Source organism: Trifolium pratense, linkage group LG6 (genome assembly GCF_020283565.1).
Source record: "Trifolium pratense cultivar HEN17-A07 linkage group LG6, ARS_RC_1.1, whole genome shotgun sequence".
In the NCBI taxonomy this organism is placed as follows: domain Eukaryota; kingdom Viridiplantae; phylum Streptophyta; class Magnoliopsida; order Fabales; family Fabaceae; genus Trifolium; species Trifolium pratense.
In genome coordinates this window covers 9596708-9620070 of record NC_060064.1, presented here as the reverse complement: position 1 = coordinate 9620070, position 23363 = coordinate 9596708, and the positions used below count along the sequence as shown (strand labels likewise).

The following is a 23363-nucleotide window of genomic DNA, read 5'->3' as shown; positions in this document are numbered from 1 at the left end:
ACATGGACACGTCACTAATTTATTATTTTTTAATAATAGCACTTAATATGTACTCAACCCCTCCAACCTAACACTTCTTAAAAAGTTCTAAAATAGGTCCCATCAATAACTCCGCATCATTACAATAACTTATTATTTAATTATCTATTTTATAATATAAATTGATTGAATGATAAAATTACAAAATTAGTATGTACTATTTTATTTTTATAATTCGAAAAAATAATTAAAATTCAAAATTTAATTTAAAATAATATTGCCAAGTTTTAAGAATTACATAATTAAAATATAATTTAAAATAACATTACATAATTTTAAAAACAATTAATTTTGTGATGTACCAAAAAAACAATTAATTTTGAAGATGAAGATGAGTACGCCTATTCAAAAATTGTGTTTTTGTGATGTACCAAAAAAAATGTTTTTGTGTAAATATCCATTAATTCAAATTGAATATATAAAATAAAATGGGTTCCATGAAAAGAATATTTTAATGAAAAATAAAGTGGGTTCAAGAAGAGAGAGAGGGAGAGTTCTTATTCTAGAAGCGATACCTAATAGGTACTCAAATGAGTGGTACTCCAATGGTAATACTAATAAGTATCATAAGTACTACACCATTAGAGATGGTCTAACATCGAAAATGAATACTCTTTTGTTGTTGCAAGTTTCAACAGGGGATGGATTGGTAGATGAAGAGGATTGGTGGTACCCGTTGTTGTCACTTGTTATAGCAAATATTCCCTCCGTCCCAAAAGAATTGTCCCTGTTGATATTTATTTTTACCGTATTTTTTTACTAATGTATAAAGACAAATATTAGCAAATATAATATTGTTTGATTTGTCTCAATGAATATTTTTACAATATTAAATTTTTATAATTTTTCATAAAAGAAAACTAAAGATATTAATGATTCAAATTATGCATTTGTATGCATAAAAGACCATTATTTTGGGACGAAGGTAGTAGCAATTATAACCTTTGATTATGGAGTTTATCATTGTAGAGCATTTGGCAAACATATTTATCCACATAAATAAATTTTTATGTATTATTCATAAGTTTATCAAAATAGTTTATGAAAGTACAATTTATAAAAATACAATTTTCGTCAGCGAGAATTTACAAATTAACATAAAAACTTATTTATTTGCATAAAATATTTTTCATAAACTTAAAAATTAGTAAATCCAAACATATCCATAATATTTTATAGCCTATTAGGAATTGGGATAATAATATTGAGCTGGATTATTAGTTCGTATTTTTTTGGTAAGGGATTATTAGTTGGTATAGTTCTAATATATATTTTAATTTTATTAATTAGTTTCAAATTTTTTTAGCAATTTTATAAGGGCATATAGTTCTAATAATGTACTATAATAATGAGATTACCGATGTGTGTATAATTTATTAATTATTAATTTTAAATTTTTATATTTAATTGTATAAATTATTTTCTAATCATATATTTTGTTTGTTTTAATCGAGCCTTTATCAAGGATGAAATTTTAACTAAAAGAGGCGGCACATGATAAACTTTAATATTAAGTTATTATAATATTATATTATATATGTTGACCAGACTACTTGATAATAAAAATATATTATATATGCTGACTTATCAAACATTAGGACTTATTTGGTGGGTAAGATAAGAGGCATGGTAATTTTTTTATTTTTTTTGATATAGTGACACGGTAAAATCTTTTATCATATTTTTTCTCAATCAAATATTTGATGACACATAACACATGTTTCTAATCATGTGTGCATCAAACACATCATCGGATAATGTAATATCTCTATCCAACTTCTTATATTATTTTTTGTCTCTATCGTATTTTTTGTCCAGTCGTGTCTGTCTTATCGTGTCCTCTCTATATATAAAAAGAAACGAAACACTATGAATTTTTCACGTATTCGTGTCTTGTAATAAGACTCAATTAAACAATTTCACATATTATTTTTAAAAAGAAACACTATGAATTTTTCTCGTCAAGCTTTTCTTTTGTTGTTTTTCATTCTTGTTCTATCACACGTCAAAAGTGTTGATTGTCCATTCGAGCAAAATTATATTTCTCTTTGGGGACAACAAAATATGCGAATTCTCGATCAAAGATGGGAAGTTCAACTCACGTTGGATCAAAACTCCGGTATGACATGCATAGTTCATTATACATACACATTTTATCTATTAAAAAAGTTAGAATAGTGACAAATACTCGAAGAAAAAAATTTCTAAATATCTTCGCTTGAGTGTTAGCGACGCTAAATTTGATGAATAATATAATTATTTTGTCTCTAATTTACGTTGTTATTTTAACTTTTTCTAGTGATTTTAAGCAATAACCATTATTTAACAAAAAATTTCTAACAATTGTTTTAATCTTAGGTTCTGGTTTTCAATCTGTTCAAAGCTATGGTTTCGGATGGTTCAGCATGAGAATTAAGTTGCCTAAAAAGGATTCAACTGCCGTGATCACTACCTTTTATGTACATTTTCTTATATATCAATATTATTGTGATTTTATTTTTGCACGTGTATATATGAATTTATTTTAATTCATAGTATTAGTTTACACTTTAAACTTAAATAATTTTAATATTGCTTCTCAATTTCTATTTGTTGCAGTTGATTTCTGATACCGGGACTACTCGAGATGAAATTGACTTTGAATTTTTAGGTGGCAATCTTAATCAACCTCCTATATTGCACACAAACATTTATATTAATGGGCAAGATTTTCATGATTACACACTTCGCGTGTCAATTTATTAAATTTGATTACACACTTCTTTTGAATGAAAAACACATAGTGTATGTAACAATATTCTCATTATTCTTCTCTTTTTTTCTTGCCTTGTATTATTTTTTGTTCCTGTAGAATTATTATTTTTTATCTTTTTTGTAAGGATTTGAAAAAACTCAAAATTTCACATTAGGATGATATTAGGCTTAAATAGAATTTATAAACCCCATGTGATTAATTTGACATTTTAACTTAATATTCTCCTTTAAATAAGTTAGATTAAACCATATTTTTGTGATTGAAAAATATGTATAAAATATTAGGTACGTATGTTTGGATTGAAATATTTTAGAAAGGTGGAGAGGGCTTACTTTTCTCTTTTAAATTATTGGCACTATAAAATATTTTTTAAAATTAATTAACTGCAATTGAAATATTATACAATTATTCATCATATTGTTCTCTGATTTTATTTATTTTTAAAATATCAAATATATTTTAAAATATGGACTTAGCCTTTAAAACCCTACCAATCAGACTATTAGATATAATGAATTTTCCAAAAATAGTTGAGATGACCTTTTGAAATCAAATTGAAGATCCTTAATAATTGTATGTACTTTTTTTATATGAAAATAATTGAAGATCTTAGTTTGCAAATCTAAATATTAGTTTGTTATATGAAATGTTTCAGATTTTTTGTGGATGGCACACCTATAAGAGTGTTCAAGAATAGCAAAGATAAAGGAGGAAGTTATCGAACACAAGCAATGAAGGTTTATGCAACAATATGGACTAATCCATGGGGCTCTAATGGAGTTCCAGTTAACTGGAATGATGCACCCTTTGAAGCTCACTATAGATCATTTGGCATCAATGCTTGCCAAGCACAAAGCACTAATCTTCAACCATGTAATTATTCCTCTAAGTATTGGTGGAATGCTCAGAAGTTTTTGGAGCTAAACCCTCTTCAAAAACAAGCCTACAACAACGTCCGAAACAGCTATTTATTTTATAATTATTGTACTAAACAAACAACCACTAAGTCCTGAGTATCAAGTTTGAGTGTCAAGGTTTACCTATAGACTAACTCAATAGGATTTCATTAGGATTTAATTTTTTTTTCTTCTGTTTATTGTCAAAAACAAAATTTGTTTCTGTTTAGAATAGTTTATGATTTGTTTTTTATTTAGAGATATAATTTAAGAATATATTTTATATTGATTACAGTATTTTATGATTTGTTTTTTAATCCTTAGTTCAAACAAGTAATTTGTTTTATATTTTCTCTTTTCAGTAATAATACTGCTATTGATTACAGATGACACACTCATATCAAAACATTTGGTAAGGATTGATTAAAAAAAATATTTGGTAAGAAAATACTACAATGACGAAAGAAAAAGTATTTAAAAAAGAGATTTAGTAAGAAGGTACTATATATAATTAGTAAAAACAAAAAAGTAGTGGATAAACAGGAAGTTAAATTTGAGAAAAAGAAATCATAGTAGTATTGAAATTTTCCTTCGTTTTATATTATAAATAAATAAAAAAATTCATACTTATTAAGAAAAGTAAAATAGAATAATTTAAAATATGAATTTTTGTGTTTTAATAAGTTTCATGGGAAAAAGAATTTACAAACACGTTTTTACCCGTGATTTGAGTCCTTTTTTTCAAAGAATTTTCTACACATGGCATGTCCAAAAGGTTTCTCTTCTCATATGGCTTTAACAATTAATTCACATAATTCACATGAGAAACCAAAAATTCAAATTCTACATAGACAATTGATGATATATAGTTGTACCATTAATACTAATAATATGCAAAATTGGACGTTATTAAAAACATTCTATAACGAAATAGGCGATGCAACCTTCTATTAATAGTTGTACAAAAAATTCACATCGTTAAGCAATATTCTTTTTATTGCATACATTAATTTTATTATATTTATTGTACCTTAAAAATATCCAAAGCAATGTTTTATATTGGATTTAATCATTTATTATATTTTATTTGCAGATGTATAGAAAGACTATGAAAGGAATGCATTAAGACCAAGTTGGTTGCGATAGAACTTGACGGGATCAATGATATTCTTTTCTTAGAGTGGATTAAATTTATTTGATTACGTTAAGATTATTTTCTGTATTAATTTTTTATTTATTTAGAGAAGACCAATAATTTGTACCAAAAAAAAAGAAAAAGAGAAGACTAATAATAAAGAGGAGTAAGAGAATTGTTCAAAAAAAAAAGGAGGAAAATAGTACAATTATTTTAAGACATTTATACGGGATTTTAAGACATTCTCCTATTTTTTTAATTAATTTTCCTATTTTTTTTATCTATTTTATTTTTTTTATTTTTTATCGTGGTTATATACTTTTATTTTAAGACATTTATACAGGATTTTATACTTTTACTCATATATTAATACATAGACCTATTTTTTTTGTATTTTTATGTGGCCTGTGTTCTTTTTATTTTGTTATTTATATATGATCTATTTTTTTATTTATGTGAGAAATTTGCACATGTATTATTTGGGGATATATATGCACATGGCGGTCGAACTATTAATTATCAGAGAATTCTTCCCCTAAGAACAAGATGGTAAATACCAAAAAGTATATATTTTTGATAAACGAATACCAAAAAAATATATTATTATAGGAACCGTATGTTTGTTCATATATTAATACAAAGACATATTTTTTATTTATAATATATACTAGGTTCTATATTTATTTTATTCGGAGGATATTGATGTGAAAATTAACTAATATAAGATATATTATGATAATTTTTTTAGGATTTTTGTTTAATATTTATTTTACTATCGAATTTAACTTTTTTTTTGTTTGTTTGGGTTTTTTTTTTAAAAAAAAAATTTACACACGAGTCTATATTTTTACATTGAGATTTACCCCGGATTTATATTTATATTCATATATTAATACGATATCCTATATTTATATTCTTTTTATTTGAGAATTTTGAAAATTTTAATATTAAAATGTTATTTTTGTAGTTTCATTTTACCCGTGCTTGGCACGGGTCCGGATACTAGTTAAAGTTGAATGCACACTTTCGTGACTTCTAGAATTAATTTAGATGAAATAAATTTAGGCACCATTAAAATTAATTGTTGGCTCACTTCAAATCTCATAGGGAAGCATTAGCAGTTAATGAAGCTTTAAACATCTCACATAGGGATGACAATGGGTAGGGTACTATAGTATCCATTCTCATACCCGCAGTTTGAAAAAATACACGTACGCATCCTCATATCTGTGTAGGTAACAATCTTTGTACCCATGTCCATACCCTCTGGGTATTCAAGTACCCATACTCGTACCCGTTACCCGCATTTTTGCTAAAAATAAATTGATCAATTATAAAATATCATATCATTTTAATAAAATTAATAAAAATTCAGAGATTTTAGTGTTGACTCATTAAAATCATAAACAAAATTATTATTAATCTCGTGATAAAGTTCATATCCTTATTGACATACTCATATCGTGTTTGCACTATATTATAAATAAATATTTTTATTAAAAATGTGTAATAGTTTAATAGTGTTGTATTTTTAAAAAATTGATATACATATATTATTATATGATAATATAAATAAAATAAATAAATATATACTATATGGGTATGGGGCGGGGTGGGTACTAAGGTATCTGTATCTGCACTCATACCCGTTCATTTTTGCGAGTAATTACCCATACTCGTCCCCGTACCCAAAATGCGGGTTTTTACCCTACCCATTGTGGGTATTTTTTGCGGATACCCATTGGGTATGAGTCCAATTGCCATCCCTAATCTCACAGTTGAAATCTAATGGAGAACTCCAAATTTGAGTTCTTAAATTAGTCTCACATGGACACGTCACTAATTTATTATTTTTTAATAATAGTACCTAATATGTACTCAACCCCTCCAACCTAACACTTCTTAAAAAGTTCTAAAATAGGTCCCATCAATAACTCCGCATCATTACAATAACTTATTATTTAATTATCTATTTTATAATATAAATTGATTGAATGATAAAATTACAAAATTAGTATGTACTATTTTATTTTTATAATTCGAAAAAATAATTAAAATTCAAAATTTATTTTAAAATAATATTGCCAAGTTTTAAAAATTACATAATTAAAATATAATTTAAAATAACATTACGTAATTTAAAAAAAAAATTAATTTTGTGATGTACCAAAAAAACAATTAATTTTGAAGATGAAGATGAGTACGCCTATTCAAAAATTGTGTTTTTGTGATGTACCAAAAAATATATTTTTGTGTAAATATCCATTAATTTAAATTGAATATATAAAATAAAATGGGTCCCATGAAAAGAATATTTTAATGAAAAATAAAGTGGGTTCAAGAAGAGACAGAGAGAGAGAGAGAGAGTTCTTATTCTAGAAGCGATACCTAATAGGTACTCAAATGAGTGGTACTCCAATGGTAATACTAATAAGTATCATAAGTACTACACCATTAGAGATGGTCTAACATCGAAAATGAATACTCTTTTGTTGTTGCAAGTTTCAACAGGGGATGGATTGGTAGATGAAGAGGATTGGTGGTACCCGTTGTTGTCACTTGTTATAGCAAATACTCCCTCCGTCCCAAAAGAATTGTCCCTGTTGATATTTATTTTTACCGTATTTTTTTACTAATGTATAAAGACAAATATTAGCAAATATAATATTGTTTGATTTGTCTCAATGAATATTTTCACAATATTAAATTTTTATAATTTTTCTTAAAAGAAAACTAAAGATATTAATGATTCAAATTATGCATTTGTATGCATAAAAGACCATTATTTTGGGACGAAGGTAGTAGCAATTATAACCTTTGATTATGGAGTTTATCATTGTAGAGCATTTGGAAAACATATTTATCCACATAAATAAATTTTTATGTATTATTCATAAGTTTATCAAAATAGTTTATGAAAGTACAATTTATAAAAATACAATTTTCGTCAGCGAGAATTTACGAATTAACATAAAAACTTATTTATTTGCATAAAATATTTTTCATAAACTTAAAAATTAGTAAATCCAAACATATCCATAATATTTTATAGCCTATTAGGAATTGGGATAATAATATTGAGCTGGATTATTAGTTCGTATTTTTTTGGTAAGGGATTATTAGTTGGTATAGTTCTAATATATATTTTAATTTTATTAATTAGTTTCAAATTTTTTTAGCAATTTTATAAGGGCATATAGTTCTTTTTTTGATGCAAGGGCATATAGTTCTAATAATGTACTATAATAATGAGATTACCGATATGTGTATAATTTATTAATTATTAATTTAAAATTTTTATATTTAAAATTATAGTTTATGTGCTTAATTGTATAAATTATTTTCTAATCATATATTTTGTTTGTTTTAATCGAGCCTTTATCAAGGATGAAATTTTAACTAAAAGAGGCGGCACATGATAAACTTTAATATTAAGTTATTATAATATTATATTATATATGTTGACCAGACTACTTGATAATAAAAATATATTATATATGCTGACTTATCAAACATTAGGACTTATTTGGTGGGTAAGATAAGAGGCATGGTAATTTTTTTATTTTTTTTGATATAGTTGAAGGTGTGAAAACACAAGAAGGGGGGGGGTTGAATTGTGTTTTAGCTAAGTTAAAACTTTTTCAAGTTCTTAACTCAACTACGTTCGCAGCGGATAAATAACACAAATAAACGCAAGATAGAGAGAGAGAAATCACACAAGCAATTTATACTGGTTCCTCTCACAAAACGAGAGTAGTCCAGTCCCCTTGCACTTCCAAGGGAGTTCACTATAATCACACAAGATTACACCTGCTCAAGCACACAAGCAAGAGACTTCTCAACAATGCTCAAGCACACAAGCTTAAGACTTCACACTTAAGCACACAAGCTTAAGTTTCCTCAAGTAAATAGTAAAGTATATAAAAATATACAAATGCTCTTAGATGAACCTAAAGAGAGCAAATACAAAAGTACAGAGTATTTGACTAAAGTGCAAAAACACTAGAGAAGGGTTCAGAGCTTGTATATCACAGAGTTCAGAGTTTGTTCAGCGCACGTTCAATTCTTGATAATTGTATATATGTTGTAGCTGAATCTTCTAGTATATATAGTACCAGAAAAGAGTCGTTGCAAAAACAACCGTTGGAGTTGATAACCTTTTGTCTTCAAGCAGTCTGTCTTGATGCAATTTGGTTGTATCCAAAACTAAGAAAGAGTTTCAGGTACTTTGACTACTGCAGAGTGGACTTTCCTTATTCAGCTAACAAAACTGAAGACCCACGTTCTCAAGATAGGACAGACAAAACAGAGGTAGCTGAACTGATCAGGCTTGAAAGGTCCTTTTCTCCATTGGTAGAAGAGTTGACTAGCAAAGGGAATCTTTACAGCTTTCAAAGAGATCTTCAGAGGTTGATGAAGCTTGTAGACAGACAAGAAGTTCTGAAGTCTTCATCCTCTGAATGTTGTATCTTCTGAAGTCTAACATCTTCTGAGCGCTTGTGAACTTCTGAATTCACATCCTCTGAACTTCACTCAGAGCTTATATGATGCTTATATCTGCGCACTTAAAATAAATTTTTAGTCCTTCCAATTTGTTAATTAATACTTTGTTATCATCAAAACCTTTATAGATTTAGGGGCAAACATTTTTAAATCAATTTTGTTCCAACAATCTCCCCCTTTTTGATGATGACAAACATAAGTATTAATTGACAATTGTTGTTAAATTAACTTATCATGTTTCTCTTAGGTTTATGAGGTTTGCAAGCTCCCCCTAAGATTGATACTCCATAAAGTCTGAACTTTATGTTTTATCCATGATATTTTAATTTAGTATAAGATTAAGATGGTTAGAAATAAAACAAGTTTCATATCTTTCTTCAGAGTGAGAGGTTTGCAAGCTCTCCCCCTAAGTCTCATAAGGCTAAGTTAAAATTGCACTCTTAACTTATCCTTACTTATGAAATTTATTTTAGTTTCAACTAACTTAGTCTCCGCATTGAAATACGTAAAACAACTTAAAAGTAACAACTTTTAACATAACGGATAAAAGCGAGATAAAAGAGTGGTTTCAGTTTTGAACTTATCACTTATCAATTAATGCGTAACTACTCCCCCTTTTGTCATTATCAAAAAGTAAAAAAGATTTATATAACCAAGACAGTCAAAGAAAGGAGAGTGGTTGTTACAAAGGTGAATTAATTTTCACAAACGAAAACCAACGCGCTCAAAGGTTTATAAAAAGGTGAACTAGTTAACATGCCTTCTTCACGGAAAAACAAGAATAAACAAGTGAAGCAAGAGAAAGTAGGAAGAATGAAAAGATTTAGTCTACGCATCGCAGAGTTTAAGAGAAAGAAGAACGAAGAAAAACGCGAAGACGATGAAAAGGATAAAGAAGACAACAAGATACCACAAGATGCTGAGATAATAAACATCTCATCAGACTCTGAAGCTGAAGAGAATGAAGATGATGCTGACTATGTTGAGTTTTTGGCTAGCTATGTTCCAGAAGAGGAACAAGAAGAAGAAGAACAAGAGCAAAACCCGGATCCCATTGAAATTTCATCAGATGATGCTGAGGAGAAATCAGAGATTTCTTCTGAGTTTTATCCATCTGATTAGGATTAGGTTGTCTTTTTCTTTTTCTTTTGACCAATGTACTCAACATTGTCATAGCATTAATAAAAATTTTCGTTTTTAAGAAGCATCTTGTGTTCTTATGTTCTTATTTATCAAGAAAATTAGCATAAGCAAAACAAACAAAATATAAAACAAACCACATAATCAAATCAAACATAGCTTAAAAAAAAATTGTTCAGATGATAAACAAGAAAATAAAAGAAAGCTTAAAACAAGTGCATAGAGTCCTAGGGTTTCTTAAGAAAGGCTAAGAGTTGGTCGAATTTATCGTTCAAGGATCCCACATTGGAAACTAAACCATCCACCTTGGTTTCCAATGTCTCTTGAGCAGCTCTTTGACGTTCTAGACCTTCTTGCTGTTCCCTCAGGGCTTCTTGAAATATTTGCAACTGATCCGTCACAGCAGGAGCTTGATCTTCAATCACAGGCGCTTGCTCTTCAACCAAAGGTGCCTTTCCTTTATCAGAGGGTTCACCTTCCTCTGGATAGTCTATCATCAGCACATCCTCTTGATCCTGAGAAGCAAGCACATCATCTGTAGCATCCTCTTGGTTTAACTCAGAAGTTTCTTCAGCAAGCCTGGCAGCAGCTTCAGCAAGTCGTTCATACTCAATCCGTTGATCCTCAAGACTTTGCAAAAGAGTAGAATCAACCCAGCAATCCTTGAATGCAGACAGACGCCTCACAGCACCAGCTATAGCAGCAAGCTTAGCACGCTCATGCTCTTCATGATTGAACGGCGTTAACCTTTTCAACTCAGCCCTAGCCAAACTGTTCCTCATGAAGCTTATACCATCCAGATCCCTTCTACTAACAACAGCCTTAATCTTTGCAGCAGCAACATCCAAAGCATTGCAAATCCTTGCTTTAATGCTTGAAACTTCTAGGTCCACATCAGACGGACAAACTAAGAACCTGTCCTTTATTGTAGATAATCTAAGCAAATCTTCATGAAATTGAGTGGATAGATTACTAAAAGGGTTGGATGATGAGGGTGAAGGATTGGGAATGGTAGAGAGAGTAGGTGTTTCAGTAGCAGGGTTGTTAATAACCACAACTTCTGCCTCTGAAGGCTTGGAAGCACAAGTGTGAATACGCTCAGGAGAAGCATGTTTAGCACTTGGGTTAGGATGAGGTTCAGGGGTTGGTTCAGGTGATGAGATGTCAGAAGTTGATTCAGGATAAACATGTTCTGGAGATGGTTCAGGAGATTTTGGTTGTGGAGAAGGTTGTTTGATGGGTGAGGTTGGTTCAGCATTTTGAATATCTGGTTGAGGTTCAGATGGTGATATGATAGGTGTTTCTTTTTGTGGTTGAGGTTGAGGTGATTTAGGTTTAGGTGGTGATGAAGGTTTCTGGGTGAAGATTTGGTTATTCAGAGGGTCTGGACTTAGATGTTTTTCTAGTTCAGATAGGGGGTTATCAGAGGTTGGAATATCAGAGGTTGGTAAAATAGTTTTGAGAGGTTTGGTGTAACCTAATCCAATCTCATTTTCATTAAAGATGAACTGAGTAGACTTACCTTTATCTTTAGGAGTAGGAGCAGGTCTTTTCCTCAAACGTGCTGCCAGAGTCTCTTCATCAGAGTCAGTCTCATCTTCTGACGTAGATCCTTCAGATGAACTGTCTGAGCTATCTTCCTCAATAACAATAGGCTCTTTTGAAACTCCTTCAGCAGCCTTGGTAGCAGATTCTTCATGCTTCCTCTTAGTTCTCTGTTCAGCATCAGCTTGCTCCACCTTAATCTTTTTCTGAGCCAAAAGATCTGGCTTAGGTTGATCAGGTTGAGCAACAGCCTTTCTCTTTGGTTTCCTCTTAGGGTTATACAAATTTACAGGAGCAGGAGGAACCATACTCCTATCAACAACAAAACCTTCTTGTCTGAGCACTTCCAAGTAATCCTGAATTACATGCTCAGCATCAGCTTCAGATATAACTGGGTAGCCTGCGACATACAGACGATCCTCAAGCCTAACAGTGAACTCTTGTGGGGGAGCAACAGGCTTAGATGCAATCAAACGCATCTTGGACAGAAAGTTAGCGTTCAGAATTTCTGGATAGAACCTCTTCTCAACCAATTCAGGGTGGAATTTCCTCAAGTTCTGAACAACATGACCTTGATGCAGAAGGTCTGACAACAGCCTAGGATAAACTATAGTAGTTTTCCTCTGAGATTTACTCGCAAAAATGGCTTCACAAATCCGTTCAAAAAAGTAATCTCCAAGATTAACCTTCTTTCCAGTCAGAAGGAAATACAGCAGATGACGATGAGTCCAGGAGATTGTATCAGTCCCACCAACCCTTGGACTGATAGCTGCTAGGATGATCTTGAAAAGAACTCTACATTCATCAGTCAAACCCTTTACTTTCCCTTTTAAGGAGAAATCTGTGCAAATGAGATGCAGAAGATCATCCCTGTATCTTGTATCCTTTTCAAACACATCTAACTCTATCCCAGAGTTAGGTAGACCAAGAAGAGCATTGAAATGAATAGGCGAGAGTGCCATGTTCATCCCACAGATATTAGACCTAATCTGTACACCTGTAAAATCCAGCAAACCCATTTCCTTCCTAGTTTTACCCTTCAGACTAGGATTCCTTTCTATTGCTGCAAGCTCTTCCTTCTTAGCTTCATGCTTATCAAATACCTTTGCTTTCATCCAAAATTTCTTCAACAAATCTGGATAAATGGGACCATTAAGCATGTCGAAGTACTTATCCCATCCCTGAGTGATAAAGTACTTTTTAACATCAAACCCATTAGCTTGTAGACCATCGAAATCAACCATCTTCTCTGAAAGAAAAGTAAGTTCAGATTCTGGAAACTCCATCTCGTTCCCAACGATCTGAAGATTTTTGAAAATAAACGGTGGAATCCTTTTTGACGAAGAAGACGAAGCACCAGCCATTGTTGGAGATTAGGGTAAGGTTTGGAAAGACTAACGAGAGAGAAAGAAAGTTTGTTGGAGGTTTAGAGAGAATATGAAAGTGTAGGTTGTGAAAGTGAATAGTGTGCAAGTGTATTGTGTAAGTTTTATTTAAATGTACACAGTTAACACGAAAATAGCAAATTTGGGAAGTTACGCTAATTGACAGAAAGTTGAATACCAAAAATCATCATTAACCACCCACTACCTGACACACGTAGACCACGTGCAGAGATTTACTCGGTAACCGCTATTTTAATGGACAACTGTTCAGCAGTGAATACTAAACGTTTCCCACTTAAATAGTTCAGAGCCTCTGAGTTATTTAAAATTCTCTATCAGAGTTAAGTACTTCAGAGCTTGTGTTTCAGATGTTCTGAATCATAAGTTCTGATATACATAACCTCTTACACTTTAATTGCCAAAAAAAAATTTTTCATTCAGAGATTGAAAACATGTTCAGATGTTTCTTTATAAAATCAAATCTTTCAACAGATAAGGCTTTAGTAAATATGTCAGCCCATTGATTTTCAGTATCAACAAACTTAATATCTATAATGCCTCTCTGAACATAATCTCTGATAAAATGGTGTTTAATTTCAATATGTTTGGCTCTAGAGTGTAGAATAGGATTTTTAGATAAATGAATGGCTGCAGTATTATCACAATATAAAGGAATATTGTTACTGCTTACCTGGTAATCTTCTAACTGATATTTTAACCAGAGTAGTTGTGTGCAACACTTAGCTGCTGAAATGTATTCTGCTTCTGCTGTAGACAAAGCTATAGTAGTTTGTCTCTTACTACCCCAGGAGATAAGGTTTTCACCAACAAATTGACAATTGCCACTTGTGGATTTTCTTTCAATTTTATCTCCAGCATAGTCAGCATCACAGAATCCATTTAGCACATAATCATTGGATTTCTTATAGAGAAGTCCAAGATTAGTTGTTCCTTTCAGATACCTAAAGATTCTCTTTACAGCAGTAAGATGAGACTCTCTAGGATCTGACTGGAATCTTGCACATAAGCATACACTGAATAAAATATCTGGTCTAGAGGCTGTCAGATAGAGTAAGGAACCAATCATACCTCTGTAGACCTTTTGATCTACCTTTCCTTCATCATCTGACTTGCCCATGTTGGTAGTTGGATGCATAGGAGTATTCATTATTTTGCAGTCTTCTAGATTGAATTTCTTCAGAAGTTCTTTGGTGTATTTTGATTGATGAACATAAGTTCCTTCCTTCTTCTGATTGATTTGAATTCCAAGAAAGAACTTCAATTCTCCCATCATGCTCATTTCAAATTCATCCTGCATTATCTTAGAAAAATTCTTGCACAAAGCAGCATTAGTTGAACCAAAAATAATATCATCAACATAAATTTGAATGATTAAAATGTCTTCTTTGGTTGTTTTTCTAAAGAGTGTGCAATCAACCTTTCCTTTCTCAAACCCCTTTTCAAGAAGGAAATTACTGAGTCTATCATACCAAGCTCTGGGAGCTTGTTTCAGACCATACAGTGATTTCTTTAGTTTAAAAACATGTTCTGGGTTTGAGACATCTTCAAAACCAGGAGGTTGTTTAACATACACTTCTTCAGAAATGAAACCATTTAAGAAGGCACTCTTAACATCCATCTGATACAAGGTTATTCCATGATTAACAGCATAAGATAGAAGTAACCTGATTGCTTCAAGTCTAGCAACTGGTGCAAAGGTTTCAGTATAGTCAATCCCCTCTTGTTGACTATAACCTTGTGCAACCAATCTAGCCTTGTTCCTTACCACTTCACCTTGTTCATTCAGCTTGTTTCTGAATACCCATTTTGTTCCAATAATGTTCTTGTGTGAAGGTTTGGGCACTAGAGTCCATACATCATTCCTTTGGAATTGATTCAGCTCTTCTTGCATTGCTACAATCCAAGCATCATCCTTCAGAGCTTCATCAATCTTTGAAGGTTCCATCATTGAGATAAGACCAACTAAAGATTCCTCATTTCTCAGTTGAGATCTTGTCTTCCTTGGACTATCCTTGTTGCCTAAAATCAGTTCCTCTGGATGTGATGATTTGTATTTGAAGGTATTTCTTGAGGGCTCATCATCTTCAGACTCATCAACATCAGGTTCAGCAGATGCTTCAGTTCTTGGTTGTTCAGAGTCTGTAGGAACTATTGTGTTCAGAGGTTCCTCAGAGAATGGATGTTCTGAGTAGTTTGGAATATCTGAATATTGATCCTCTGATACCTGAAATCTAGACAAACCTTCCACAAGCTCTGACACTTGGTCAGGCTCTTTGTCATCAAATTTGACATGCATACTTTCTTCCACAGTATGTGTTTCAGAAATATACAGTCTGTATGCTTTTGAGCGTTCAGAGTATCCTATAAAGATACCCTTATAACCTCTAGCATCAAATTTCTTTAGATGGACTTTGTTATTTAAGATGTAACACGTACATCCAAACTGATGGAAATAAGAAATATCAGGTTTTCTTCCTTTGAACAATTCATAAGCAGTTTTGTTCAACTTAGATCTGATATAGATTCTATTTTGAACATAACATGCTGTGTTTACAGCTTCTGCCCATAAAAACTTTGCTACTTTAGTTTCATGCATCATGGTTCTGGCCATTTCTTGCAGAGTTCTATTCTTCCTTTCTACAACCCCATTTTGTTGAGGAGTTCTAGGAGAAGAGAATTCATGCAAAATGCCATATTTTTCACAAAAGTTTTCAAAAGGTTCATTTTCAAATTCTCCACCATGATCACTTCTAACTTTTAAAATAGTGTAGCCTTTTTCATTTTGAATTTGTTTGCAGAAGATGCTAAACTCATCATAAGCTTCATCTTTTGTTCTTAGGAATTTTACCCAAGTCCATCTACTGTAATCATCAACAATTACTAATCCATACTTCTTTCCATTGATAGAGGCAGTTTGAACTGGCCCAAAAAGATCAATGTGAAGAAGTTCCAATGGTCTTGAGGTAGAGACAATGTTCTTAGGTTTAAAAGAAGATTTTGTAATCTTTCCTTTTTGACATGAACCGCAAAGTGTGTTTGAGTGATACTTGATTTTTGGTAAACCTCTGACAAGGTCAAGCTTGCTAAGCTTAGAGATTAACCTCCAGTTAGCATGGCCTAACCTCTTATGCCAGATCCATTTTTCTTCACTCAAGGTCAAAAGACACATCACTTTTTGGTCATTCAAATCAGAAAGATTAATTTTATAAACATTGTTCTTTCTAAGACCTTTGAATATAATGGAATTATCAGATTGTTTGGTTACAGTACATGATTCCTTATTAAAGACAACTACATAACCATTGTCGCAAAATTGACTTATGCTCAATAGATTATGCTTAAGTCCATCAACTAACCAAACATCATTAATAGATAGGGAGGAATTACCTACTGTACCTGTACCTATTATCTTTCCTTTCTGATTTCCTCCAAAGCCAACAGATCCTCCTTCTTTCATGGTCAGCTTAGAAAACAGTTGTTTGTCACCAGTCATGTGCCTTGAACACCCACTATCCAGATACCATGAATGATTCATGATACTTCTTTGAGTGATAGGCTGTATGAGAAACAACTTTAATCACTACGGTGGAACTCTTTATCACAGTTAATGATAGAGTCATCCCAATATTCTTCCTCTTCATTTATCAAGTTCTGATTGTTAACTTGAGAACTTGTCAGCCATTGGTCAAGGACATAAGCCCTTCTTCCTTTGCATAGGACTTGTTTCCATACTCTAGGTAGGACATATCCTTTCCTAGTTGGTAAATCTGAATGATACATAATTTCAGCTTTTGGTACCCATCTTCTGGGTCCACGCTTGTTAGTCCATAAATGCTTACTGTGTTGTTGAATGTGAGAGAAGGATTTTGGTTTGGAATAATAACTCTTTTGAAAATATTTTTTAGTATGAGTTTTGTTATTATTCCAGGACTTGAATTGTTTATGATTCCAGAAGTTGTGTTTATCACCAGTCCATTGATTTGACTGGTTATATTTACTGATTCTAGAATCATAAATAACCTTAGTCCTATGTTGTCTCTGAGGTTTGAGGTTTGACTTTCTTTTAAAAACTTCTGAACCTTTAGGTTGACTTTTCTCATGAACTAGAATTCCTCTGGTTCCAGAAGTTGAAGCCTCAGATTTTGAAACTTTCAGAACATCTGAACTAAAATTGTCAAGTTCTGAATAGCTTTTATCTTCTGAGCTTTTCTTCCCAGATCCTGAGGAACTTGGTTCCTCTGAGTTGTCACTTCCCAAATCTCTCAGATTATTATCCTCATCTTCCAGAGTACAAAATTTCTTTCCTTCTTCACTCTGAGGTACAACATAGTAAACCCAAGATTTTCCAACCTTTTTGGGATAGGTCTTTAGCTTTGAATATGTTCTACCATATTCATAGCCAACTCCCTCTCCTCTATGTCTCATGACATTATAAACAAGATTAGCAGCTTTGCTCTTACCAAGGTTGAGATGCACAAACTGTTGGAGAGCCATTTCTTGCTCATCAGTAGGTTTGTGACAAACAGCACAACCTTTTTCAAGGTCATTTACTCTATTCAGAGTTTCTTGATATAGACCTTGAAAATGTTCTGCTTGTTCAGTCAGAGTGTTAAGCTTTTCTTGTAAAATTTTTTGTTTACTTAACACTCTGAGATGTTTCTCAATGACCTTGTTAAGTGCAGTTATTAGTTGAGATTTAGAGCAGTCAGAAAATACCTCATCAGTTACTTCAGAATCTGATTCTGATTCTGATTCATCGTCTGAGTCTACATCTGAGTCAGCTGAAGCCATCAGGGCTAGATTTGCCTCTTCTTCTTCCTCAACTTCTTCCTCAGATGATAGCTCTTCAAAAGTAGCCATCAGACTCTTTTTCAATTTGCTCTTGAATTGTTGCTTCTTTGAGCTGTATCTTTTGCTTTTGTCTTTGGCAGACATTTCTGGACAATCAGCAATAAAGTGTCCTGGCTTCTTACAGTTGAAGCAGTTCTTCTGATCATCCTTTTTGCTGACAAAATTTTTGGAGCTGTTACCTCTGAAATTTCTTTTGTTAAATCTGTTCCATTGCTGAAACTTGGTGAATAAAGCAAACTCATCCTCATTCATCTCATCCTCTTGACCATCAGCAGAAGATTCTTCTTCAATATCAAGAAGCTGAGTCTTAGAAGCCTTAGAAGTAATCCTAGTTGACTGTAGAGCCACTGACTTGGACTTCTTCTTAGTTTCTGAGTCAGCATCCAGAACCATCTCATGGCTTCTGAGATTGCTTATCAGAGCTTCAAGACTCAGAGTCTTGAGATTTTGAGCTTCTTCTATTGCAGTGACCTTAGGTCTCCAAGCAATAGGAAGACTTCTCAGAATCTTCTGAACATGGTCATAGGTGGAATAACTTCTCTTAAGAGCTTTAAGACCAGATACAAGGATTTGAAACCTTGTAAACATTGTCTCAATGTTTTCATCTTGTTGCATAGTGAATAGTTCATATTGCCTTATCAAAAGACTAGCTTTAGCCTCTTGAACCTTTTCATTACCATCATAGGTAGCACACATAGAGTCAAAGATAGATTTAGCAGTAGACTTGTTCTCTATTCTGACATAGTCTTCATGTCTAATAGCACCAACAACAATGTCCTTTACTCTATGATGCTTAGTGTAGGTTTTTAAGTTAGCTGGTGTGAGTAACTTTCTATGCTCAATGGACAACCTTCCATGTTCATTTAAGTTTTCAAAAGTTACTCCCAGCTCAACCAAATCCCACAACTCATGATCAATAGCAGTAATATTGCTATACAATCTTTCTTTCCACCACTCAAATAATGAAGCATCACCATTGAATATAGGGGCTTTTCTATTGCCACTATGTTCATGTGATTCATTACTTAAGTAGTCATAACCAAAGGCATTTCTAGGACCACCACCACCACCACTGGCAGCAGCAGTGTCCTCACCAGTTCTAGCACTACTTTCTTCTCCAGACATAGTGTTCTCACAAGATCTTTACTGTCTCACTGTTAAGTGAAAGTAACAAACCAGGCTCTGATACCAATTGAAGGTGTGAAAACACAAGAAGGGGGGGGTTGAATTGTGTTTTAGCTAAGTTAAAACTTTTTCAAGTTCTTAACTCAACTACGTTCGCAGCGGATAAATAACACAAATAAACGCAAGATAGAGAGAGAGAAATCACACAAGCAATTTATACTGGTTCCTCTCACAAAACGAGAGTAGTCCAGTCCCCTTGCACTTCCAAGGGAGTTCACTATAATCACACAAGATTACACCTGCTCAAGCACACAAGCAAGAGACTTCTCAACAATGCTCAAGCACACAAGCTTAAGACTTCACACTTAAGCACACAAGCTTAAGTTTCCTCAAGTAAATAGTAAAGTATATAAAAATATACAAATGCTCTTAGATGAACCTAAAGAGAGCAAATACAAAAGTACAGAGTATTTGACTAAAGTGCAAAAACACTAGAGAAGGGTTCAGAGCTTGTATATCACAGAGTTCAGAGTTTGTTCAGCGCACGTTCAATTCTTGATAATTGTATATATGTTGTAGCTGAATCTTCTAGTATATATAGTACCAGAAAAGAGTCGTTGCAAAAACAACCGTTGGAGTTGATAACCTTTTGTCTTCAAGCAGTCTGTCTTGATGCAATTTGGTTGTATCCAAAACTAAGAAAGAGTTTCAGGTACTTTGACTACTGCAGAGTGGACTTTCCTTATTCAGCTAACAAAACTGAAGACCCACGTTCTCAAGATAGGACAGACAAAACAGAGGTAGCTGAACTGATCAGGCTTGAAAGGTCCTTTTCTCCATTGGTAGAAGAGTTGACTAGCAAAGGGAATCTTTACAGCTTTCAAAGAGATCTTCAGAGGTTGATGAAGCTTGTAGACAGACAAGAAGTTCTGAAGTCTTCATCCTCTGAATGTTGTATCTTCTGAAGTCTAACATCTTCTGAGCGCTTGTGAACTTCTGAATTCACATCCTCTGAACTTCACTCAGAGCTTATATGATGCTTATATCTGCGCACTTAAAATAAATTTTTAGTCCTTCCAATTTGTTAATTAATACTTTGTTATCATCAAAACCTTTATAGATTTAGGGGCAAACATTTTTAAATCAATTTTGTTCCAACAATAGTGACACGGTAAAATCTTTTATCATATTTTTTCTCAATCAAATATTTGATGACACATAACACATGTTTCTTATCATGTGTGCATCAAACACATCATCGGATAATGTAATATCTCTATCCAACTTCTTATATTATTTTTTGTCTCTATCGTATTTTTTGTCCAGTCGTGTCTGTCTTATCGTGTCCTCTCTATATATAAAAAGAAACGAAACACTATGAATTTTTCACGTATTCGTGTCTTGTAATAAGACTCAATTAAACAATTTCACATATTATTTTTAAAAAGAAACACTATGAATTTTTCTCGTCAAGCTTTTCTTTTGTTGTTTTTCATTCTTGTTCTATCACACGTCAAAAGTGTTGATTGTCCATTCGAGCAAAATTATATTTCTCTTTGGGGACAACAAAATATGCGAATTCTCGATCAAAGATGGGAAGTTCAACTCACGTTGGATCAAAACTCCGGTATGACATGCATAGTTCATTATACATACACATTTTATCTATTAAAAAAGTTAGAATAGTGACAAATACTCGAAGAAAAAAATTTCTAAATATCTTCGCTTGAGTGTTAGCGACGCTAAATTTGATGAATAATATAATTATTTTGTCTCTAATTTACGTTGTTATTTTAACTTTTTCTAGTGATTTTAAGCAATAACCATTATTTAACAAAAAATTTCTAACAATTGTTTTAATCTTAGGTTCTGGTTTTCAATCTGTTCAAAGCTATGGTTTCGGATGGTTCAGCATGAGAATTAAGTTGCCTAAAAAGGATTCAACTGCCGTGATCACTACCTTTTATGTACTTTTTCTTATATATCAATATTATTGTGATTTTATTTTTGCACGTGTATATATGAATTTATTTTAATTCATAGTATTAGTTTACACTTTAAACTTAAATAATTTTATTATTGCTTCTCAATTTCTATTTGTTGCAGTTGATTTCTGATACCGGGACTACTCGAGATGAAATTGACTTTGAATTTTTAGGTGGCAATCTTAATCAACCTCCTATATTGCACACAAACATTTATATTAATGGGCAAGATTTTCATGATTACACACTTCTTTTGAATGAAAAACACATAGTGTATGTAACAATATTCTCATTATTCTTCTCTTTTTTTCTTGCCTTGTATTATTTTTTGTTCCTGTAGAATTATTATTTTTTATCTTTTTTGTAAGGATTTGAAAAAACTCAAAATTTCACATTAGGATGATATTAGGCTTAAATAGAATTTATAAACCCCATGTGATTAATTTGACATTTTAACTTAATATTCTCCTTTAAATAAGTTAGATTAAACCATATTTTTGTGATTGAAAAATATGTATAAAATATTAGGTACGTATGTTTGGATTGAAATATTTTAGAAAGGTGGAGAGGGCTTACTTTTCTCTTTTAAATTATTGGCACTATAAAATATTTTTTAAAATTAATTAACTGCAATTGAAATATTATACAATTATTCATCATATTGTTCTCTGATTTTATTTATTTTTAAAATATCAAATATATTTTAAAATATGGACTTAGCCTTTAAAACCCTACCAATCAGACTATTAGATATAATGAATTTTCCAAAAATAGTTGAGATGACCTTTTGAAATCAAATTGAAGATCCTTAATAATTGTATGTACTTTTTTTATATGAAAATAATTGAAGATCTTAGTTTGCAAATCTAAATATTAGTTTGTTATATGAAATGTTTCAGATTTTTTGTGGATGGCACACCTATAAGAGTGTTCAAGAATAGCAAAGATAAAGGAGGAAGTTATCGAACACAAGCAATGAAGGTTTATGCAACAATATGGACTAATCCATGGGGCTCTAATGGAGTTCCAATTAACTGGAATGATGCACCCTTTGAAGCTCACTATAGATCATTTGGCATCAATGCTTGCCAAGCACAAAGCACTAATCTTCAACCATGTAATTATTCCTCTAAGTATTGGTGGAATGCTCAGAAGTTTTTGGAGCTAAACCCTCTTCAAAAACAAGCCTACAACAACGTCCGAAACAACTATTTATTTTATAATTATTGTACTAAACAAACAACCACTAAGTCCTGAGTATCAAGTTTGAGTGTCAAGGTTTACCTATAGACTAACTCAATAGGATTTCATTAGGATTTAATTTTTTTTTCTTCTGTTTATTGTCAAAAACAAAATTTGTTTCTGTTTAGAATAGTTTATGATTTGTTTTTTATTTAGAGATATAATTTAAGAATATATTTTATATTGATTACAGTATTTTATGATTTGTTTTTTAATCCTTAGTTCAAACAAGTAATTTGTTTTATATTTTCTCTTTTCAGTAATAATACTGCTATTGATTACAGATGACACACTCATATCAAAACATTTGGTAAGGATTGATTAAAAAAAATATTTGGTAAGAAAATACTACAATGTCGAAAGAAAAAGTATTTAAAAAAGAGATTTAGTAAGAAGGTACTATATATAATTAGTAAAAACAAAAAAGTAGTGGATAAACAGGAAGTTAAATTTGAGAAAAAGAAATCATAGTAGTATTGAAATTTTCCTTCGTTTTATATTATAAATAAATAAAAAAATTCATACTTATTAAGAAAAGTAAAATAGAATAATTTAAAATATGAATTTTTGTGTTTTAATAAGTTTCATGGGAAAAAGAATTTACAAACACGTTTTTACCCGTGATTTGAGTCCTTTTTTTCAAAGAATTTTCTACACATGGCATGTCCAAAAGGTTTCTCTTCTCATATGGCTTTCACAATTAATTCACATAATTCACATGAGAAACCAAAAATTCAAATT

General features: G+C 31.6%; 1 long non-coding RNA gene across 1 annotated transcript; it reads left to right on the top strand.

The window, feature by feature from the left end:
• Positions 1–21310: 21310 nt before the first annotated feature.
• Positions 21311–22375, top strand: LOC123888166. Its single transcript, XR_006801994.1, has 3 exons — positions 21311–21362; positions 21502–21653; positions 22280–22375. It is a non-coding gene; the product is annotated as an uncharacterized LOC123888166 (long non-coding RNA).
• The last annotated feature ends 988 nt before the right edge of the window (positions 22376–23363 follow it).